Raw genomic sequence first — 24,547 nt, 5'->3', positions numbered from 1 at the left:
TCTATGACGCATGTAACATGTCATTGAGATGTACACTTAATTATTAAGTCTAAGTGTCCTGCTTAAAGCCGTGCAGAATGAAGCATTTAAATGAATGAATGTGCTGCATAACACATTGGAAACCAATTGTAGGACAGTGGAATTCCAGCTATGGCATAGGAGCACTGTCGACTGTACACAATTCAGGGCATTGACATTGTGTCTTAGTTACGTTGTTTACAGGAGAACTGTTTTGCTGTGGAATGAACCTCCTGTGCAGCAATAATAAGTGTAGGCCTGATCTAAGTTTTCTATAAAACCTTTAAAAACAGTTGGAGCACCACTAACAATCCATATCGACATACTGTAACTGAGGGTTGAAATCTGAACTAGTGACGGCAACCTACAGAAAACAGGACCAATTACTGGTAAAATCCAGCTGTACTTTAACAGTAGGAATTTCAAGGAACCCAAACATGAAACCTCTACAAAAAGGAAGTTAATGATAAGAACAGTGGGACAGTTAAAACATACCTGCCATCCTGCCTTCTCAATTTTAATACTACTTAAGTATCTATATTCTAAATTGACAATAATTAACAAAGCCTAGCTGACTTCTTTGTGTCATTTCGTTCACCTCCTAAGTACGAACTATAATCTTTCTTTTGCGTGGTCATCAACACATTGTCTTGCATCCTAAGTTAAAAGTTATGAAGTGTTTGAGAGAACACGAGACATTGCTGGAATTAACATGGGTCAGGCAAAATATATAAACGACAGGGGACAACAAAAAGATATCCTGAGTTTAAAGAAACCCTAGTCTAATCAAACATGCATTTAACAATTTGAAAGGAAATGAGTTCGGAAAAAAGGGCAAATTAGCCTGTAAGTGAAACACAAAAAATACATTGCTGAAGTTGGATGTTATGGCAATAATTAAAGCATGCTGAAAACAGCATCCAACACGTCACTACTGTAGTGTCAAACAGATAATAGTGTAACAAAAACAGCTTGTATTCAAATCATGGGTATGATTCTTATGATTCTTCTGCTTCAGCTTGCTGGTGAGCATTGACTTGTATGAAGAGTGTCAACACTTGTCAGCCTCATTTTAAAAAATGATCCCAGTGGCATTCAAAACATTTTTCTGTACCAAAAGAGAACTGAATCAAGCTATAGCAAATGCAAAAATAGCTATTCCTGTTGTCTAACTGCAGATATTCTGTCAAAAGAAGTAGTGTATAAAACAACGTGATGGCACTACCTCAGGATGGAGTCAAGGATGTATAAATGAACTGCTTTAATATTCATGATATTTGCTACTAAACAACCTTCAGTTTTGTAGTGCAAATCTTGTGACTGCCTGATTATTTCTGTCCAGACAAGTGAAAAAAAAAGCTAGTGCTTGTGGACAACAAGCAGTACAAAGTTCCACTTAAGGCGATGAGAAATTTAGGCATCACAAATCATTTACAGCACCTTAACCATGGTTGTTTCACTTTAGTAAAAAATTTGACCAGTCTGTGTCAGTAGCTGTAGTTCAGTTTGTGGTTTTGTTAGGACGTGAACTGCCTGAGTGGCAATTTACTGTGAGCAAAACCTAAGAAGACAGTGTTCTTTGGCTACTTTCACATATCAGATTCTTTACATTCAACATCTTGAAACCTCAAGTCCACTAATTTAAGTTACTCTTATAAATCAAAATCCATAGGGTAGTTGATAGACAACCTCGTCTATGATGGATGTAAATCAATATCTACTGCCACAACAAACTCACATGCTCTAATTCTTATATATGACTATTGATCCTAAGCAGCTGAGATGTCATCAGTGGCATGAAGGAGTTTACAAAATTGCAAAAAAGAGAAAAATCATAAATCCATTGCGTGGCAAATAAGTTTGTTCCCAAGCTTTCAGGAAAAAAAAAATCTGAGTCAAATAATTATTAGTCATGAGTGATACACCCTTCGGAAAAGCATTAAGACCCTTCCATATAGTGCTGTCCGACAGAAGAAGCGGGATTTGAGAGGCTCCTATTGGGATCTTTTTTACTAATTTAGCATGAAAAGCAATGTATGTCTGATTCATTGCCCAAATTAGGTTTCTTTCAAACAAATCCAGCCCAAGAATAGCTGTGGTTGCAAGGGTGTTGCCATTAAATAGGCCTTGGTGAGTCATGAAAGCCTTAAAACAAAGTGTGGATTAATCTGAAAGAGTTTGAGACAATGCATGCACGTGTGAGCATGAGTTTGGCACAGGTATAATGGCTGCATGGTTTAAGGGACACAGGTTAGGTTTTTGCTCTCAATTGGAACAGTTTGGCTATGCTTGAACAAAATAAGTGTCTGATATCTTCTGATGAGAATCTCTCCTCTTCCAAATGTAGATAAAATCAGCAATGCAACAGATAAATGGCAATGGGAGTGCAGTAAATATCTGGAGATTTGATATACCGGCAGTGCGAGCCTATCATTTAAATACACCAATTAGTGAGGGATATGCAACTCTTTATGCCCGAACAAAACTAAAAAAACACATACAACTTTGGCTTAATCTGTTCTTTGCCTTTTGTGCCTTGCGATTGGCTGGCAATCCATTCAGAGCTCTCGTGAGGATAAGTGGCACGGAAGATGAATGAATGAATATTAGTCGAAATGTACCCACAGAAACGGTTTTGGTCACATCCAATGATGGAAAATAAAATTGACCAATCCCCCCCCCCAAAATTGAGTAAAAAGCCCCACCCAGAGATTGGCCAAAATAAACCGGACAACTGTGGGACCATTGGACTTACGAGGAAGTGAGTAAACATCTTGTTTTGTATTATGTTACGCACGTTTTAATACGGAGGTGGCTTGCATTTTGTGACTGACAATGCTACTTGTCCACCGAGAATACCACTTGGCCGACGACCGGCGGCTTGTCCCACACCCCTCTCGATCCTCTTCGCGTGCCCGCCGGGAAAGCGCTATACTCGGTTTATGCTCATACGGTTCTCCATATCGTCCAGACTTCCAGCCCCGTCTGCCCTCTTCATATGCCTCAGCTCAGGCAGCTACGCGCTCCTCCGACGTCGGCAGGTTTGTCCGGTGGTCATTCTCCAGCTGCTTCCCTGGCAAACGAGCTCTCCTGCCCGCAGCAGGGGAACGACAAGCTGTAACTTGCTCGCCGCTGGGGGAGTTGCCGATCAGTGAAGACAATGGACAACCCCACCGTGTGACATTATCTGAGGTTGTTTTGTGTAATTTTTCGCTTCAAAAGGCGAGAATAAGACTTTGAAACGCCGCTCGGTTCGGGTTAGCATGTCGGCTAGCTGTCACGACTCCTGGTTTGTTTACGCTCTCCGAAGGCTGGGAAATGACCAAAGCCGGACTAACTCCAGTGGCATAAAATATCGTTCGGGAGGTGCAAGAAGTCGATAGTTTTGACCATTATGGAATAATTTTTCCATGTCATACTGATTAAAGGCATTTTTAATATTTCATATTCCATTAAGCACAAGACTTTTATTTCTCATGACCATACCATTTATTTAGCAATTGGGGTAGAAAAATACTTGGATAAAAAGAATAGCCTGTAAAAATATTGGAGGAGAGATTGAAACAATGACATTTTTCTGCTCTCTTCGTCGCATTTTCCTCGTTCTGAATAATTCGCCCTCAATGGGCTGAATTCTAAATCAAATGAAGTCGTGACCCTGCCGATGTCATCCTCCAGCTGGGGACGCTAGAGTGCTATAATGACAGGCAGGGCTCAATGGCAGGATGAAAGACTAATTTCTCATCATCTGCGTTTTGCCAACTGGTTGTATATAGTTGAATCGTCTCAAAATATAAATCACATAATATTGCTTTTTTCATACTATCCCAGGCACTTTAAACTTAAAAATAGCTTGCGGAAATGGAAATTCAATTGAAACACGTGGGAAAAACACCTTTTAAGTGATGTACGTTATCAAGCATAATCTTTTAAGCTAAGTAATAACTTTTTTATTAATTTTTTTTTTTTTATAAGATCTTAAGTCTTTTGAGTGAAAGCAGTGAATTTGTTGTTTTATTTTTCTAGTCACATCTGAGATTCAGTATTAGGTGTGGGTACACGATAATTATTGGTCCGATAATTATTGGTTCAATAATAGGAATTATGACGTCAACCCAATAAATACAATGACATTTTTAAAAGGCCCGTTAATATACAGTATAATTATTTTGGCACGGTGTCGGTGGATTGGGACGCAGCCGACAGCCGCTACAAACTACGCCGACATCGCTAAAAACCACGCCTGCATGATGCTAGTGTGGTAGCAGCTAGTGTCCGATGCGTCTCATAGATATCGCATGCATTTAGGACTAGATGCGAAATGACAGCGTCTGGGCAGCGTTAGTAAACAGCCGCCATCTTTAAGCAGTAGACTCTATTGATTATGACCACTGTTGATGTGCGGCTAACGTGTCTTACATACAGGCTTTATTAAATCTGTAAAAACACAGCACTGTAGAGTGATGAGGGTGTAAAATTACACCATAATAAAGCTAACTGTCAGTTTTAGCTCAGTAGTCATTGCTGAATAAAACACCAAGTAGCACTGGTCCCTAATGTGCACCGAAACAGCAGATATCTTACATTTATTTTGAACACTGCAAAAACTAAAATTCCTATTAGTACTTACAGTTTAGACTAACTTAAAACTTAACAAGAACTTAAGAATAGCTTGACACAAATGGAAATGAAATTGAAACACGTGGGGGAAAACCACGTAGCTTACAAGTGACGTGTGTTATCAAGCGTAATTACATTTTTAGGTAAGAAATATGTTGTTGTTTTTTTTTTTTAAGATCTAGAAGTTTTTTGAGTGAAATCAGTGAATTTTTTTTGTAGTCACATCTTAGATGCAATTGTTGGCTGTTTTCAACAATGTACATCGAAAATAAAGACATTGATTGACTGAAAATGATTCAATATTGGATTAAATGTCTTTTTTTCTCAAGTATATTTATGATTGCTCTTTACCTAAAAAAAGATGTTTTATCCGATTACTCAATTACTAAAATATTCGATAGCTGCAGCCCTAGAACACACCTTCAATGACATTGACTAAATGATTGTGATTGACTCAAATTATCTTTGAAAAAATAAATATTGACACTTTATTTAAAGTCGAGACTGTTCCTTTATTTGTTTTGTTCATTACAATAATGTTCATATCATAAAAAATTGGTTAGGTCAAAGGCAAATCTATGTTGAGTCCACCACAAGTTTTTTTTTTTTTTTTTTTTTTTTTTTTCAACCTCCAGGTGCTCAAAAACTCAGGTGAATATACATTTAAAAATATATATATTTATTTGGGCTGTCAAATGATTAAAATTTTTAATCGAGTTAATTACAGCTTAAAAAATAATTAATCGTAATTAATCGCAATTCAAACCATCTATAAAATATGCCATATTTTTCTGTAAATTATTGTTGGAATGGACAGATAAGACACAAGATGGATATATACATTAAACATACGGTACATAGGGACTGTATTTGTTTATTATAACGATAAATCAACAAGATGGCATTAACATTATCAACATTCTGTTAAAGCGATCCATGGATAGAAAGACTTGTAGTTCTTTAAAGGTAAATGTTAGTACAAGTTATAGAAATTTTATATTAAAACCCCTCTTAATGTTTTCGTTTTAATAAAATTTGTAAAAATTTCAATCAAAAAATAAACTAGTAGCCCGCCATTGTTGATGTGAATAATTACTTACACAATGCTCATGGGTGTTGAAGCCTATAAAATTAGACGCACCCATGCGCCAGTTGAGGGCGGCAAAACTCCATAAAACACAATTAACAAGTGGGCAAGTAGCTGTACTGCCATTTAAATCCGTCTGAGTGGGCCATGTGCGTTAATTGCGTCAAATATTTTAACGTGATTAATTTAAAAAATCAATTACCGCCCGTTAACGCGATAATTTTGACAGCCCTAATATGTATTATCGGTTATCGATATCGGCTTTGAGGAGCAGGAAGTTATCGATATCGATTTCAATAAATGGATATCGTGCACCCCTAATATTGGGTGAAATGTCTTGTTTTCTCATTTATAATCGCTCTTTACCTAAAAAAAAATGTTTCATCCGATTACTCGATTAATTGATGAAATTTCTAGTAGAATACTCGATTACTAAAATATTCGATAGCTGCAGCCCTAAGACCAAAAAAGTTTTAAAAATATCTACTTCATTAGAATTGAACACTTCCACCTGCAGTGTGAGTAGTTGCGAGGGGCAACAACATCAAGAGCTTGAAAGTGTCAGACGACAGCCAACCTTTTAAACTACTGCATCATAAAACTTCCTGCAGAGCGCATACCTTGATTTTATTACTCGTATAACTAATCCAAGGAAAATTTAAAGAGTTCCTGATGGGCTGTTGGATAACCCTAAAACGACTGGAAAACACTTCTGTGAATGCCACTTGGATGATTAAAGAAAGGTTCAGTGTGTTAAAACAAAAGTCACATCCTCGTTCAAAATTATTCATGCCAAACAAGTTAACAGCTGCTGAGTTTGTTCAACTCTCTAATCTGGGCTCACTTCCAGAGACTGGAGTGTTTTAAAAATGTGTCAACACAGCATGGACAGCGACATTTGTAATGAAAATAAACACAGTTCAGTTTCAAATGTGTAGCTGGACAAAAACTCACCTGCGGCTCGCTTGATAGTGTGTTAATCCAACCGTGCGAAAAGTTTAAAAGTACGTCGCCTAACACGGAAATACTCGAATAATCGCTGTAGTTACCACAAATTTAAAAATGGCGTAAAAAATATTTGTGGGAAGCTACGGTCGCTACATCGGTAAAAAAACAAACAAACAAAAAACAAACTAAGAGCACAGCTATTTAGAGAAGCGTGCACTCCCCGCGACTAGTGAGAGGAGGGGAGGAGGAGGAGGAGGCGGAAAACGAAGAATCAGCAGCCAGTCAGCGTTGGTTACCTGACTCCGGTGTTTCGTGAGTTTGAGCTAGGCCGGGGCCCCTCTTCACCACACTGACAGGAACGCAGCTTCAAGTACCCAAATGTCGGCTGTGGCGACAGCAGAATGAGCAGATTGGGACGCTTGTCTCGCTTGAACCAGCGCCATGACCCGCCTTGTGACATTAAGCGTGAGTATACTAGTCAAAGTGAAGAATGGCCATGTGTTGTGAACAGCAGTTGATATTAGCAATAGGGCTGCTGCTATCGAATATTTTAGTAATGGATTGTTCGACTGATAATTATATCGATTAATCGAGTAATCGGATAAAACTTTTTTTTTTTTGATAAAGAGCAATTATAAATGTACATGAGAAAACTAGACATTTCATCTCATATCGAACCATTTTCAGTCAATCAATTGCCACGTTTACATGGAGCCAAATATTCCAATTACAATCGGAATATTTGTTCAAACCGAATCAATGAGTTCCATATAAACACCTCATTCGGAATGAACAGGCCCACACCGAATGGTTCATTCCGATTCATAGGGGTGGAATATCCCTTTTCCCAAACCGATTAGAAGTAAAATTATATCATGTAAACAGGGAAGCGGAATGGTGTCTGGTTGCGTTCTTTCTGCACATGCTCCGTACTGACGTGGTGACGTCACTTTGTGACGTAAGTAACGTCACTTGCAACATGGCTTCCAAGCACAGCGCACCTAATTGGAGTCCGGCGGAAAGATTGTATTTAATTCAAACTTTAAAAGAATTGAATATAATTGCTCGCTTAGACGGGCGTAAAACGTTCACGAGAGGTTACACGAAGCCGGAATAGACCGGAGCGTTGACCAGATTAGAAACCGGTGGAAAACCGGCTACTACAAGGCAAAAGAGCAAAACAGCAGAAGTGGATACGACCCCACAAACACAACAAGTGGGTTAAAGTTAAAACAGCAGCACTCCGACGATCGATCTCCATGTTTTGCAACGTGACGCTTTGTTTTGATTAATCTGCGCATGTCAGACGGCAGTTGTCAAACGTCCTTTCGGAATAAAGGCAGTCACATGTAAACGCTGGATCGGAATAGATGAAGTGACATGTAAACAGCTGATCTGAAATTGCCATTCGGAATGATTTGAATCGGTATGAATAAAAGTCAGCATGTAAACGTGGCTAATGTCTTTATTTCCGATTTACATTGTTGAAAACAGCCAACAATTGCATCTTGAGATGTGAGGTGAAAAAAAAAGACTAATTCACTGCTTTCACTCAAAAGACTCGATTATTGTGACAGCATTCTTTTCGGATCTCCAGCCAAACTCCTCAATAAACTACAATATATCCAGAACTCCGCTGCACGCCTTCTCACCCGTACCCCCTATAGACCCTACTCACCTACGTCACAAAATGACGTGTCGCTGTATCCGGCCGCCATATTGTCCGGCATTTTTTAGCCCTATTCTCAATGGTTTCAATTAGTCGTGCAATTTATGGAGCAATTCATGGAAGCCCCGGTGTTATCTGACGCTGTAAACTCACTGGTTGCGTTGCATAAAAGGCGTTATGTGGAAAAGCTTCAGTTTATCCATTCGCCAGATCCATATTTGATGCCTAAATCGATGTTTTTCGACCCGCTGTCTTCGCCGTCTCTGCCTGACATCTGCTACCCTGATATTTACAACTATCTTGTCCACACAAAATCAGCCTATTCTCACGAAAGTTTGAAAAACTTTAAGAGCTTGGAGGCTTATAAATACTTCGTTGCTGGTTGGGTGAAACAGGTCCTCGTCCACGAAAATTCGGCAGGAATCTATCTTGTGCTCGGGAAGGTGAGTTACGAAATTTTCAATTCAAAATCTTTTGTTCTTGCTAACATCCACTGTCAAGTCTAATGTATTTCATGTCATTTGTCAATGGAGCTAGGGCTTTTAATGTTTATATGGTTTAGCGATAGCACTCTCACTACATACACATATAGTATGTAATAAATATGAAGTGCGATAGCACTATTCCAGATTGTCCCTAGTTCAATTTATTTTTTGGCTTTTGACCTTAATAGTGAAATTGTAAATTAATTGTATGACAACTGTCTTATTATCCCCTTATAATGATATATTTTCAGGTAGTTCGTTTACAACGTCTGAGTGTATGTTGTCGGCGATTAGCCTAGCAATGATCTTAATTGTGGTTGTCAGCCCAAAACCCTCTAAATATATATTAAATGCATCTTACCAGATATAAAATGACTACTGCATAATCTGTGGTAATCGTTTGGAGCCCAGTTTTCTCGTCGAATTGCAGCAGCTCGCTCTCCTCTCCGGGTCTCTCGGAATCCGGTAGAACTTCAAGTCTCTCCGTCTATCTTCTCTGTTATTGCAACCGACCGCCACACCCGCCTTCACCATTTTGATTATTAATGTTAACGAGCAGAAATACACGCCATAATAGGAGGAATTTACGTAGCGGTAATGCATCAACAGTGACGAGTTGACGAACAATGTGGCGCGGGGGCGTGGTTGTGACGTCATGTGAGTAGGGTCTATAGACCCCAATCATTTGACGTCTCAACTCCACCCCCCTGACTGGTGCCGCCATATTGTCCGTCAGCTCATCGTGTTTACATATTACCGCTATTGTTAAGACTCCTTGATTACAGGCTGGAGACCAGACGGGGGGAAGCGACGACAGCTGCGAGCCATTAACATCAGCCGCCTACAAAAGCCTGATCGTCGTTGCCACTCGTCGCCAGACCAACTCTTTCGGCATTCCCGTCAGTCACGTCCAGCACTCAGGTATTTACCAACATATATTCTCCCGGCTAATCTGACCTTTGCTCCGTCCTGCTCCCTGACCTGTACCGTTGCCTGATATCACGTCTACGCCTGCCAGCGACCACACGACGTGCACGTGTGCTACAACGACTCTCGACGTGCCGCTGAAAATAAACCTTGTTAAAGAATAACGGAATTCTCCCTTGTCTGCTTTGGGGTCCGATTCCCAGCGCTCCCTAACAGTTTTGGTCTGGCCACGTGGACCCCGCGGACATGGATCCGAGTCCCGCTTCCTCGTCTTCCCCCGCCCTGGACCGTCACGCTCAAGCCCTCGAGTACCTTTATCAAAAGGTAGGCGAAATTGCTCTGACTCTCCAGTCTGTCCAGGCTCAGTTTACAGCACCTCCCGTGCACTCGACATCGCCACCCCGCCGAGGCTTCGTTCCCTACCCGCCGACGCCTCGCGAGCCACACATACCCCCACCAGCTCCCTACGATGGCGACTTGGGCTCTTGTCGTGCCTTTTTGGTACAGTGCGGCCTCACGTTCGATCAACAGCCTCATATATATTGCAGCGAGCGGGCCAAGATTTCCTACCTGATCGGCTGCCTTCGTGGGTCGGCTCTGGCCTGGGCAACAGCTGAGTGGCAGAAGGGCTCAGCGGCGTGCGCCTCATACGCCAGCTTCACGGCGGAGATGCGCAAGGTTTTTGACCACCCGGTCCGTGGTAAGGAAGCCGCCAAACGCCTTATGTCCATCCGTCAGGGGGGCCGCAGCGTCGCAGAGTTTTCAGTGGAGTTCCGCACGCTTGCGGCAGAGAGCAATTTCAATGACGCCGCGCTACAAGAAGTCTTCACCAGCGCTCTCAGCAAATCCCTCAAAGACGAGTTAGCTTCCAGGGACGAGCCAGGTAATCTCGACCATCTTATTAATCTTTCGATTAATATCGATAATCGACTCCTCGAAAGACGACGTCAACGCCGCGAGCTGCAGTCTTCCCCTTTTCACCGTCCTGCTTCCTCAATTATGGCCCCTCCTCCGGGGTTTTCTACACATGCCATTGCCTCTACTCTGCCCTCTGCTGGGAGCCCGGAGCCCGTGCAGCTTGGACGAGCCAGGCTCACTGTGGAGGAACGCACACGTAGGCTCACTACCCAGTTATGCCTTTACTGTGGCCAGGAGGGGCATTTTCTGCGCCAATGTCCGGTACGTCCCAGCTCATCTGTAAGTGAGGAAATATTGGTGAGTCATGTGTCCAATAAATCTTCAGCTCGGCTCCAGCTCTCAGCCACTCTTTCATGGAAGGATAAGACCCGCATGGTGATGGCCTTGGTTGATTGTGGAGCTGATGAGAGCTTTATTGATCGCAGGTTGGCAGCTCAGCTGGGTGTTGGAACCCGCCCATTACAGTTTCCCTTGAGAACCACTGCACTCAATGGACAGGTTCTGTTTAGTGTGGAGGAGCAGACGGAGCCTCTCCACCTGCTCCTTTCTGGAAATCACCGAGAGATAATCAGTCTGTTTGTCATAGATTGTCCTCGCACTCCATTGGTCCTGGGGCTACCCTGGCTCAAGAAGCACAACCCTGCGGTGGATTGGACCCAGCCCAAGCTCACTTCGTGGAGTGACCACTGTCACCATAATTGTTTAAAAGCGGCCTTGGTTCCTGCCTATCCTGTCCGGGATTCTGTCCAGCCTGATCTGTCTTCGGTCCCGGTTTGCTACCACGACCTTGGTCTTGTTTTCAGTAAGGACCGTGCGGTAGCTCTGCCCCCCCACCGCCCATATGACTGTGCCATAGACCTCCTTCCGGGCGCCGCCCTTCCTAAAGGGCGCATTTATAAGATCTCTGAACCTGAGAGGGAGGCGCTGCAGTCGTACATCACCGAGTCCTTGGCTACAGGTATAATCCGTCCATCCTCCTCCCCTGTTGGCGCCGGCCTTTTCTTTGTGGGGAAAAAGGATGGCACATTGAGACCAATCATTGATTTCCGTGGTCTTAACAAGATCACAATCAAGAATACATACCCACTCCCCTTGATGGACTCTGTGTTCACACCCCTCCATGGCGCACGTATTTTCACCAAGCTAGACCTACGCAGCGCCTATCATCTGGTCCGTGTCAGGGAGGGAGATGAGTGGAAGACCGCGTTCAACACTCCCCTAGGCCATTTTGAATATCTTGTCATGCCTTTTGGACTCTCAAATGCCCCCGCGGTTTTCCAGAACCTGGTCAACGACGTGCTGAGTGACATGATCAACAGGTTTGTTTTCGTTTATCTTGATGACATCCTGATTTTCTCCCCTAACCCCACAGAGCATGAGCAGCATGTGCGCCAGGTTCTCCAAAGACTCCTGGAAAATCGGCTGTACGTAAAGGCTGAGAAGTGCGAGTTCCACGTCTCCTAGACCTCTTTCCTCGGCTACGTCATTGCCAAGGGCGAACTCCGCATGGACCCTGGTAAGCTAACCGCTGTGGTAGAGTGGCCACGGCCCACCGATCGGAAGCAACTCCAGCGTTTCCTTGGGTTCGCAAACTTTTATCGGAGGTTCATCAGGAACTACAGCAAAGTCGCAGCTCCACTTTCGGCCCACACATCGACTGCTTCACAGTTTCGCTGGTCTGACTCCGCTGATGCTGCCTTCAAGGACCTAAAACGGCGCTTTACTTCTGCCCCGGTGCTGGCTCACCCCGATCTTTCGTCATAGTTCATTGTGGAAGTAGATGCCTCTGAAGTGGGGGTGGGGGCAGTACTATCCCAACGGCAAGCTAGAGACGGAAAGGTGCACCCATGTGCGTTCTTCTCCCATAGGCTCTCCCCAGCTGAACAAAATTATGGCATCGGCGACCGCGAACTGTTGGCTGTGAAACTTGCCTTGGAGGAGTGGCGCCATCTGTTGGAGGGCGCTCGCCAGGCATTCATAGTTTTGACTGACCACAAGAACCTGGAGTATCTAAGATCCTCTAAGAGACTCAATCCACGTCAAGCCAGGTGGGCCATGTTTTTTGAACGCTTTAATTTCTCCCTTTCCTACATCCCAGGGTCACGGAACATTAAGCCTGATGCCCTGTCCCGCCAGTTCCTGCCCGGCAAAACTAAAGAGGAACCGGCTCCCATACTCCCTTCCACTTGTTTTCTCGCATCAGTGGAATGGGAAATAGAGTCAAAGGTCAAGGACGCCCTTGGTGAACATCCTGACCCCCGGGAGGGCCCCCAGAGCGACTTGTTTGTTCCTGAATCCGTCCGTCCGCAGGTGCTAGAGTGGGCCCATTCATCCCGTCTGTTCTGCCACCCAGGTATCCGCAGAACCCTGGCCGTGCTGCGCCAACGGTTCTGGTGGGCCACCATGCTGGAGGACACTCGGTCTTTTGTCATGGCTTGCCACATCTGCGCCCGTGGTAAGACCTCTACCAAAGCCAGCGCTGGGCTGCTCCGCCCCCTTCCTATCCCTAGTCGCCCGTGGTCCCATATCGCCCTGGACTTTGTCTCCGGCCTGCCCCCATCCAGAGGAAACACGATCATACTCACCGTGGTGGACAGGTTTCCTAAGGGGGCCCGCTTTATCCCGCTTCGCAAACTCCGGACAGCAAAGGAGACCGGAGAGCTGCTGGTCCAACACATTTTCCGCCTGCACGGCATACCATCCGACATTGTATCGGATAGGGGTCCGCAATTCACCTCCCAGGTATGGAAAGCCTTCTGCGCAGCCCTGGACGTTGGTGTGAGTCTCTCCTCAGGTTACCACCCCCAAACCAACGGCCAGTGCGAACGCACAAATCAGCAGCTGGAAGCGGCCCTCCGCTGTGTGGCGCAGTCATGTCCCAACACTTGGAGTGACCATCTTCCCTGGGTCGAATATGCCCATAACACCTTGCCGAATGCCTCCTCAGGTATGTCCCCCTTCCAGTGCTCACTGGGCTATCAACCCCCTTTGTTCCCTTCCCATGAGCAGGACATTGCGGTGCCCTCAGTGCAAAGGCACATCAGCCGGTGCAATAACGTTTGGAAAAGAGCGCGTGCTGCGCTTATCCGCTCTTCTGAGAGTTCCCAGACCCAGTCCAACCGCCGCCGTGCACCAGCACCGATCTACTCTGTGGGCCAGAGGGTATGGCTCTCCTCCAAGCATCTGCCACTAAGGGTTGACTCCAGGAAACTGGCTCCACGTTTCGTCGGCCCCTATGAAATAGAGAAGGTGGTGAATCCTTGCTCAGTCCGCCTCAAGCTCCCAAGGTCCCTCCGTGTCCACCCCACCTTCCATGTTTCCCAGATCAAGCCAGTCTCGTCAAGCCCGTTGTCCCCCCCGGTGCCGACTCCTCCTCCTCCATTGTCAATTGACGGGCACCCAGCTTTCAAAGTGAGGCGGCTCTTGGACGTCCGCCGCCGTGGCCGTGGGTTGCAGTATCTGGTCGACTGGGAGGGCTATGGGCCTGAAGAGCGGAGCTGGATCCCTGCCAGGCAGGTGTTGTGCAAGTCCCTGATTCGCGAGTTCCATCGTGCCAATCCCGGTCGCCTGTCTCGGACGCCTGGTGGCGCCCGTAGGGGGGGGGGGTACTGTTAAGACTCCTTGATTACAGGCTGGAGACCAGACGGGGGGAAGCGACGACAGCTGCGAGCCATTAACATCAGCCGCCTACAAAAGCCTGATCGTCGTTGCCACTCGTCGCCAGACCAACTCTTTCGGCATTCCCGTCAGTCACGTCCAGCACTCAGGTATTTACCAACATATATTCTCCCGGCTAATCTGACCTTTGCTCCGTCCCAGGATTCCTCGTGCCTGCTCCCTGACCTGTACCGTTGCCTGATATCACGTCTACGCCTGCCAGCGACCACACGACGTGCACGTGTGCTACAACGACTCTCGACGTGCCGCTGAAAATAAACCTTGTTAAAGAATAACGGAATTCTCCCTTGTCTGCTTTGGGGTCCGATTCCCAGCGCTCCCTAACAGCTATGTACATTCCTCCTATTACTGCATGTTTTTCTGCTTGTCTAAGGAATCACTAAACTAAAGTGCAATCACATTCGTAAATAATGGCTTCTGGTTTTTTAAAATGTAAATAAACTAGGGCTGTCAAACGATTAAAATTTTTAATCGAGTTAATTACAGCTTAAAAATTAATTAATCGTAATTAATCGCAATTAATCGCAATTCAAACCATCTATAAAATATGCCATATTTTTCTGTAAATTATATATATATTCTATAAAATAATTTGTTGAAATGGAAAGATAAGACACAAGATGGATATATACATTCAACATACGGTACATAAGGACTGTAGTGGGCATTTCACTCTACTGTCATTTAAATCTGTCTATGCTGTCCTCACTCCGAAGCGTCTACTTTTTCCAAAGCTAGACAGCTAGTGAACGACGCCTTAATAATCAGACTTCTTCCTTTTTCATCTGATTTATGAATAAAATGGCCTCAAACCACTGTCCTCTTTAGACCGTAGTGAAACTACAAAAAAAAGTACACAAGCATTGCATTAGCAACAACGTTAGCTTAGCACGCTATACAGGTTCACTAAACATAAACAAAAAGCGTTTCATACAAAAAATATAACATTTCGCTTCCTAACATAATATGTACATTCTTTACAACAACCATACTTACGGACAAATCTTGTCCAAGGATCATATAAGCACAACATTACAATGGAGGCGTCAGCCATGTCGCAAAGCGACCACAAGAGTTCGCTGTTAGACAGCATTAAAAACCTTGCTTTAAAACTTACCAAAAGGCAGAATACTGTCTGAGCGGGACATGTGCGTTAATTGCGTCAAATATTTTAACGTGATTAATTAAAAAAATTAATTACCGCGCGTTAACGCGATAATTTTGACAGCCCTAAAATAAACCAATCTATTGTGATAAAACAACAAAATTGCAATAACTGCATTAACCATCAAAGTGAAGTCTAACTAACTGTAGTCTTGAAACAAATCTGAATAAGGAAAAACATTTCAATAAAATAATGAGAGTAGCTGAGATCTGTCATGACAGAACATCGCTTCAATGATATCTGGCGCCATCTAGCGTCATGAATGGGTGTACTGTCTAGACTGCGAATATAAGACGACTCCCTCTTTTTCAGGCTTATTCATTTTCATTCATTTTCCATGCCGCTTTTCCTCACGAGGGTCGCGAAGGTGCTGGAGCGTATCCCAGCTAACTCGGGGGAGTAGGCAGGGGACACCCTGAACTGGTTGCCAGCCAATTGCAGGGCACAAGGAGACATACAACCATTCACGCACACACTCATACCTACGGACAATTTAGAGTGTTCAATCAGCCTACCATGCATGTTTTTGGGATGTGGGAGGAAACCGGAGTTCCCGGAGGAAACCCACGCAGGCACGGGGAGAACATGCAAACTCCACACAGGAAGGCCGAAGCCCGGGATTGAACCCTTGATCTTAGAATTGTGAGGCAGACGTGCTAACCACTCAGCCACCGTGCCGCCTTTTTCAGGCTTATTTCAATTAAAAAAACACATAAATATTCGGGCCAATACGGTAATACGCAAGTAATGAGTAACATTGTGAGTAACCGCTTACGATGTTTGATTACTTTTTTAAAATAATGGTTATTTTTTTCTCTATACAAAATTATCTTTAAAACCTGTTACTATTATACTGTACTACAACCTATCACATAACCACATTAAGCCAAAGAAATACAACCCCCCCTATGAATTCCAACAAGAGAAAAAAATATCCACAAATGAAGCATTACTCGTCCAAAGAGAATGAGTGCCCTCTGGTGGAGATAACATATTTTCGATCAGTGCCAAATAAAAACTGGGAGAAAAGTTAAAATTAGCGCTTGCTTTAAAGACGCCCCGTGATTTAACAGGCCGGCGTGAACATAGAACGGCAAGCTTGAGTCTGATTGGAGTGGAGTCATGTGATTGTTGTGACGTCCCATTGGTGAAACTGGTAGAGCCACTGTTGGAGTCTTGCAAAAAAACAACAACAAACAAAAAAAAAAGTAAAATCTTATTTGTAAAATAAAGAGGAAAAATGTAGCGACTAGTGCAACCCAAAGTAGCGGTGTAAGAGTAGTGTTTCTTCTTCAAAAATCTACTCAGGTAACAGTAAAAGGTATGGCTTAGTAAAACTACTCTTGGAAGTCCTTTTTTTTTTTTTTTTAAATTTCAAGTAAATGTAATGGACTCAATTCTAAATACAATACAGTGTTACACGCCTATGCTACCTATGAACATAGCTGTTATATCATTAACTAATTATGTTTACCCGTGGATACCATTTTGGAGGCCTGATAACCGAAGACAAAGAGGAGGGAAGTTGAGTCTAAAGGAGGCATGATTAGGCAGGGTAAAGCATACACAATTAAGCAATGTTAGGTAGGGGTGATTATGTAAATCACCTGCAAGTTTGGATATGTTGACATTGTATTTTACGCTACCTGATTGCTAATCCTGGCACCAATAATCTCTACCTGAGTGTGACTAATTGCACCCAGTCATGCATGAAACCCACTCAGTTGTGTGATAGTCCTGTAGAAAGGTGGGAATGCTGCATTTGGGGGTGGCTTGCGCAGCTCACCCCTCCTCGCGCAGCTACGGCAAAGGGGCCATCCTCATCCCCCGGGCCCAAATGTGGTCCCCCAGACCATTCTCGCCCCCATTTACCAGGCCTCAGAGAAGGCACAAGGGGATGCCCCACGGCACCCTACGCCTGCCCACCGGGACTCCCAGCCACCACCGGAACCCTCCAAATGATGTTGCACACCACGGGACCCTTATGGCCCACCAGGCCCAGGTCAGAAAACGATCCCCACCCAGAGGGGTGACACCCTGCCACCGGCAGATTTAGTCCACTGTGTTTGCTTGTGAGTGTGTTTAACTGTTCCTGCTGTTAAATAAATAGCTATAAGATCGTAATTAAAAATTTGCCTTGCTATACAATGCATAAAATTGACCATGTGATGGTTCCTTACTCGAAAAACTCACAAGTTCATACGCAAAACAAGGTACTACTGAATTAAAGTATCTTGATGATACTGCCTTTGGGGTAACCCTATTCAGGTGTCATTAAAGCTAATTGTGATCTTTCGTTTCTCCCTTTCCTGTGCATCCTCTGTAGTTATCTACCATCTTCCCTCACCACATCTACAAATCTCCTTGGTTGGTGAGGAAAAAAATCCCTCTGAGCACACCCCACACAAGTGAATAATGGCTCAGCATATATAAGAGACAGCCAAGAATCCTTTCTGTGATCGCAAGGTAGGGAAAAAAATGCTCAAATTTGTTTCGATGTGTGTACTCAACTTTCGGGTGTGGCAACTAACTGGGTTAAAATGTTTAACTTTTGATGTCATGGTACCTCAGAACTTAATTTTAAAGGAGGTTTGTTGAAACTTGAATAAAATGCATTTGGTAAAAGTGTAGAAACCATAAATGGAAAGTAGCTGAAAGCTAGCCTTAAAACAGAAGGAAATTGTTTGCTCTTTGTATGGGAGGATTCCTTGTGTTGGGATCATTGAGATAATCGTTGAATCTGTCAGGTTTCCTGCTCTCAACATATTGATTGTAGAAAGTTGGTGTAATATTCACAGATGAAATCAGAGTTCATAGAGGGAGATAGTTGTGACATCCACTGAACCTTGAATGGAGGAACTTTTTACTTAAGTTTTTGGCATGTCACGTGACGGCGAAGGTGCACAGATTTGCATAAGTTTCTTTATTTTACGGGTGATCTAGAAAGACTCTAACTGAAATATTATCTGAAGATGATTCACAAGTTATGCCAGGGGTCAGCTGCTCCATCCTTGGCTATGGATTGTGCAGACGATCCAAGGGAATGGGAAATTTTAAGCTGCCTATCACAAAAGACCGACTGGCTCAGAGAAGTAATGAAAGCACGCGAAATCAACCAGGATTTCAGGATTTCAGATCAAAAAAGTCAAAGTGCACATTTGTGAGAAACACTTCAAACCCGAGGATAATAAAATACTGTATGTAAGTAGACATGTGCTGATTACCGGTTTCAAGGTATATCGTGGTATCAAAACCTCAAGGTTTCAAAACCGCAGAAATTTTCCTTCATACCGTCCCTAAGGTATAAGCTATTTTTTATGTCCCAATAATGCATGGAGAAATCCCTTGCATGCAGGTGCAAGCCTCAACCCTCCCCCACCGGTTGTTGCTCAGTGTCAGTGAGTCAGCTATGCCACAAGATGGCTGGAGGAGGTGAAACTCCTGTACTTTTTCCCCCATTGAAGAAAACGAAATCGCCGGTATGGGAATACTTCTGCTACAGAAAAGTAACAGATGGCGTCATGAACGTTTCTCACCAGCTACGAGAGTTAACTCCAGCGTGTTTAGTGTGTCTAGCGGTCGTAAAACATGTGTTTTTTCTATCTGGCAGCTGTCTGTGTGGAGAAAGACTCTGGCAACTGTCTGTGTTGAGAAAGAAAGTATGTGTGTAATGTAAACATGTTGTGAGTACTACACATGTGCTTTTTATGAAAAATAATTCAAATATTTTTGTCCTGATGGTAATAATGTTGAGCTGTGGCTGTGGGGTTACGCTCACCTAAAGGTCTGCATTTATTTTGATTAGAATGTTTTGTTTTAAATTTATTTTAACTTAACATTATAGTTATGTTCCAATTTACTAATATGTTTTGAAAAATTTAAATCCTGTTCAATAAAGTTTTATTTATTTATTTTTTTAAACCCAGATATCTCAAAGCAACATTTTAGAGCTGTAATTGCAATTCCTTGATACCATGATATTTTGGCCTAAGGTTATCATACCAGCACATGCCTATAGTTAAGTATAAACACATGTTCATTTGCGTACAAAGTCACCTGTGAAAGCGAAGGTGATTGACAACCCACAAACATGTTGAGAAACTATTATTTGCTTCGTTTTTTAATTTGTATAATTCCGGAGAGAGGGAAGTCTGGGCTTCTCTGCTGAAGCTGCTGACCACGTGACTCAACCTCAGATAAGCGGGAAAAAATTTAATGGATGAATGGGGTCAACTTTAATTGGACTGCTGTTTGAAGTTGGCCGATATTTTCGTTCAAGAAAATCCCTTATCAAATCGTATAAAAATGTATACTGTTGACAACTTATATATTTTTTTATTATGACAATGGTGGAGTTGTGTATAAATAAGTTTGGGGTGAGAAATGAAAAGTACGGCATAGGGCATGAGAATGGCCTAAAATACCTGAGCTAAGAACCTTGCACACACCCGGAAGGAAAACTGAACATACATTGTTGCTATAAACTACTGGTCAACTGCTTCATGACCTTCTAAAATGTCTAAAACAGGGGTGTCCAAACTTTTTGCAAAGGGGGCCAGATTTGGTGTAGTAAAAAGGGGGGGGGCTGACCTTTACTGACGTGCTTTACGTAGAACAATATATTTAAGCAAATTTTAGCAAGCCATTCAGTGTGGCAGATTTGCTTTATTTATTGCTTTTTTTGTTGTCGCCATTTTAGAAAATGGAAATAATGGGTCACACAGGATAATGTTGCTTAGCCCTTAAATGCCTGCAACATGAAGCAATTATCAGAGAATCCCAAAATTTGAAAAATAAGGTCCTAATGAGACCTTTTTTTTTCAAATTTGTAAAAAGAAACGTCAAAATGAATATGTGTAATAAGTGCTCTAATGTCTATAACCCATGCTAAATCATGTTTTTTTTCTCTCATGGAACCTGCAGATGCATGTGTTGACTTGCATCCATCATTTTTTTTTTTCTTCAAAAAGAAATGTCAAAATTCTAAATCAGTCTGAAAATCATTAAATTTTAGGTGTATCAAATGTGATACATTTGGCAATAAAGGGTTAAAGTGCGGCTGCCTTTTAGTGGGTAAGTGAGGAGCAGCATTTCATGTGTAAGCTACTTCATATACTGGTTGCAGTACTGCTGACCAATTTATTAAGTCTGTGTCCGGGCCAGACGTTATTGATTTTATGACAGAGGCTGGGGGCCGGATGAAATTTGACCACGGGCCGCATTTGGCCCCCGGGTCGGACTCTGGACATGTCTGGTCTAAAATGACTTAAAACTGATCTCCTGTAGCAAGAGAATTAGCATCTCCTTTTGTCACAAATGAAATGATTCCAGAGAGATTCTACCATACAGGTTTGAACTAGAGGCATAATCATGCACCATCACACGGATCATTGGCTCTTGAGTGCAAACTGAATGGTACATATCTTACATTTACGCCTTTTGACTCACACAACAACAAGCATAGCAATTGAAAAACAAATAATTTAACATCTGAAAATATTAAAATCAGGTTATTTTTACCAGTCAACTTTTGGTGATGTGCCAAAAACGCTGGCTAATTGTTGGTTGTTTCGGTTCAATTACTTTGTCAACTACTGTTCATTGGAAACACTTAAATTCACAAAGGAGTCTTCAGGAAAATACTTTGATTAAACAACAGAATACTCACCGTGTACTCTCCACTTTCTTGATGTGTTCATTGCACTCGGCTCTCAACCCTCTGTCGGACAGAAATTTATAGAGGCTTACCATATATATGGCAGTGTTTGTGTTGGATCACGTAATAACCATTGTTCCATACACAACACGTATTAACCATTGTTTCAATTAAAAACGATAGAATTGCTTGAAAAAAAACAACTGAACCACTGGCTGCCACAACAATGAATCCATATGGATAAGGGCGCCGTGTGCGAAAAAGCCTCCGTTTTCATACATCACTTGGTTTATTATACAAACACAAGTACTACGGGTTGTGGCTCAGCGAAGTTACAATCTATCGAGTTAGGTATCGTACCACCTATGCTGATAGCGGGACTTTAAGGACAAGCATGACAAACAATGACCTGAGATATAGGGGCCGTTTACATGGTGACTCTCCAAGAATACGAAAAATTTCAAATTAGCGTTTATATGGTTCCGTCTCCATTCGAACAATGTCGCAATTCTGCGTGAAAACGACGTAGTATACATGCCAGGCCCTAGGGGTCAGTGTACATTTACAAGGCGACAGCCAATGATGTACTTTGACCCCAACAACCTCCTCAGCCTGGAAGACAACATACCCGCCCACTCCAAGCAATGGCATTTTTTTTTGCTCCAAAAGGCAAAAATTTGAAAAATTCAACATGTTTAAATTAAAAGTATTATAAAAACAGTAAATTAAAGCCAACGTTCCGCCATATTTGCTGTTTTTAAGCCCCCACCCCCCACCCCACCCTCACAATTGAATCCTTCCACTTTGGAGCCCGGATTCGATGGTTTGCGTCTTCGCCTTCCATTTTCGCTGACACCATATGAAGGCAAGGCCATTCCGCAATGAGTCATTGCGTTTTGGTGTCGCAGAGTCGCCATGTAAACTGCCCCATAGTCTGGTAGGAACTCATTTACATCAAATCAATTCCACAGAGGGTCTAGTGGGTGCAGGTTTTCGTTCCAACCCATCAAAAGACTAATTTTCACCAATCTGTTCTTTTTACAAGTGTAATCAGCTGATTGCAATCAGGTGTGACTTGTTTCAGCAAAAACCTCATTGGTCAAACTTTTTGTGCATTTTCAGTTAGAACAAAAACCAAAACCCAAAATCCTCATGGGCCCTTTTCCAGCTTGTTTTCCCTGTTTCCCTCCTCCAACACACCTGAATCAAATAATCAGGATCGTTATCAGGCTCCTGTAGAGCTTGCTGATGAGCTGATCATTTGAATTAGGTGTGTTAAAGGAGGGAGACATGGAAAACAAGCTGGATAGGGGATCTCGAGGACCGGACTTGGGACCCCTGGACGAGGCCATTTGATGTCTGTGGTTTACATCTTTCATAAACTGTACAATATTCACCAGCCTTTGCTAATAATTCTGTCAATTCATTATCAATAAAATATCTTTGAAGCTAGAAAGTCCTTGGCTGAGATCCACAGTAAGTGTGTGAAATGAGCACAGCCACTCACTCGGCCTACTTCTGATTTCCCATGATGACACGAGATGGTCCTCTTTGTGAACGCATCCAGACGCTCGTGCTTGTACATAACTCCATCTTAACAAAAAAGCAACACTTTTTCTTTTGTGCGTGTCTGTGTCAGCTTGGGGATTTGTTCGTTTTACGCTTTTTCATTAACAATGCAGCGATCTGGTGCTTTTATATCTGTGTCCATGCACACAAGGACCAGAAGCTTCCAAATGTCACTTTTTGTTTGTGTTGTGACAATTTCTATGCGGCTTTGTTGAGTGAGAACCAATTACCAATGTCTACATGTGTGTAGCCTGCTTGGGTTAACAGGAACAAGATCAATGTAATTCTAATGGTAAGGAGCAAAGAAAAAGATGATTGCCATAAGTAGCAAAGGAACATTCTGCTTCAACAACTGCTTGATAAAAATGTGACTATGAGGTATAATTAGTTTAGCAGCTCTCAGTCATTCAGAAGTGCTCAGTGGTGTGGTTTGTGGGGTGGACCCCAGGGCACAGGGATGGAGAGGGCCATTAAAATCAAAATTGAAATAGAATGCCTTTTATTTTTATTTTAAATTGTAAAATACAACACAATCGTCCAACAAGATAGTTTTCTTCTGTTCAGTGTATGCATCAAGATACAATTATTTTGTTTAATTACCGTAATTTTCGGATAATAAGCCGCGTCTGACTATAAGCCACCACCCACCAAATTTGACACCAAAACAACATTTGTTCATAGATAAGCCGCATTGAACTATAAGCCACAGCTGTCTTTACTGTATTAAGGGAAATTTACACCAAAAGATATTAACCAGTTACCAGTTACTTGACAGTGGCGTCATAAGACTGTCATAAGATGTCATAATTATGACATGACACTGTCATGAGCATTAATGAATGCCTATGACATATGTATTTTATTGTCATCCAGCCATCCATTGTCTAACTTTTAAATGGATGTAAAAGATCCGAGCTGGACATAAATGGAGTTAGTGACAAAATTTGCCGTTTGACACTTAATGACATCTGTCTTATTATGCCGCTGTCAAACAAAGTGTTTCCTATTAACCCAAATAAATTAATAAATAAGCTGCACTGGACTATAAACCGATTCAAAAGTAGCGAATTTCTTTTTTTTTTTTTTTCCCCCAGCATTTTTGTTTGTTGTGTTTGCTTTATTTTTAGATTTTAATTTAGGGGGGTGAATCAGGACATCATCAATGTCAACTGTCTGTCTGTGAAGCCCTTTGGGATCTTTGGTGATTTAGGGTTAAATACTGTAGATTTAATTGACTACAATGTTTTTTGAATGTGTCATGGAATAAGTACCCAGAGAAAACATACAGAGGCAAGGATTAAACATGCTTTGAAAAGAATTTGAACCCGTGATATGCCGATATGCCAACCAGTCATCTAAGATGCACCCTGAAAAATTGGTATGCCCGCTACTTTTTTAAAAACATTTGCCTCAAATTTATTTTTACTCTTCACTATATTTTTCTGCAAGCTTCTCTTGATCTCTGCATTCACAAAAGTTAACATTAATGGATTAATGACAAAAAAATCTTTAGATTGTTTGATGAGAATTGTCTTATTATTGTTTTTGAACGCGTGTAGTTGATTCAAAATCATTAACTGACATTTCATTTGAACACCAAGGCATCTTAGCTGAGTTTATCCACCCCCTCTCACTTCTCTCAACTTTGCTCATTTCTCTCTCTTGTGTGCAAGGCCATTTTCTAGTGGCACTTGTTTCATCTACACTGTATGTGCTCTTTAAATGTGTATGCGCAAGGGTTTCCATGGGAACTGTAGCTTGTCATCTTTGAAAACACAAGACTTGATCATTCTTAGCACTGAATAAA

The 24,547-nt window shown here is 42.5% G+C and overlaps 2 protein-coding genes across 5 annotated transcripts in view; one reads left to right on the top strand and one right to left on the bottom strand.

Annotated features, from left to right (window-relative positions):
* palm3 (paralemmin 3) overlaps positions 1–7,031 on the bottom strand; it is a 72,287-nt gene extending 65,256 nt beyond the window's left edge. The window contains exon 1 of one of the 2 annotated variants that reach the window (XM_057842374.1): positions 6,970–7,031. The gene's annotated coding sequence lies outside the window, so the exon portion shown is untranslated. Of the gene's footprint in view, positions 1–6,679; positions 6,925–6,969 lie in introns of those variants that run through there. The other variant, XM_057842373.1, reaches the window with a different exon arrangement.
* The window catches only part of LOC130919814 (phospholipid phosphatase-related protein type 5-like), a 151,436-nt gene continuing 133,831 nt past the window's right edge, over positions 6,943–24,547 (top strand). The window contains exons 1-3 of one of the 3 annotated variants that reach the window (XM_057842377.1): positions 6,943–7,138; positions 9,613–10,078; positions 17,842–17,981. The gene's annotated coding sequence lies outside the window, so the exon portion shown is untranslated. Of the gene's footprint in view, positions 7,139–9,612; positions 10,079–14,296; positions 14,440–17,841; positions 17,982–24,547 lie in introns of those variants that run through there. The other 2 variants (XM_057842379.1, XM_057842378.1) reach the window with 2 other exon arrangements.

The sequence above is a fragment of the Corythoichthys intestinalis genome, chromosome 8, assembly GCF_030265065.1.
Source record: "Corythoichthys intestinalis isolate RoL2023-P3 chromosome 8, ASM3026506v1, whole genome shotgun sequence".
In the NCBI taxonomy this organism is placed as follows: domain Eukaryota; kingdom Metazoa; phylum Chordata; class Actinopteri; order Syngnathiformes; family Syngnathidae; genus Corythoichthys; species Corythoichthys intestinalis.
This window is presented reverse-complemented; position numbering and strand designations above follow the sequence as displayed.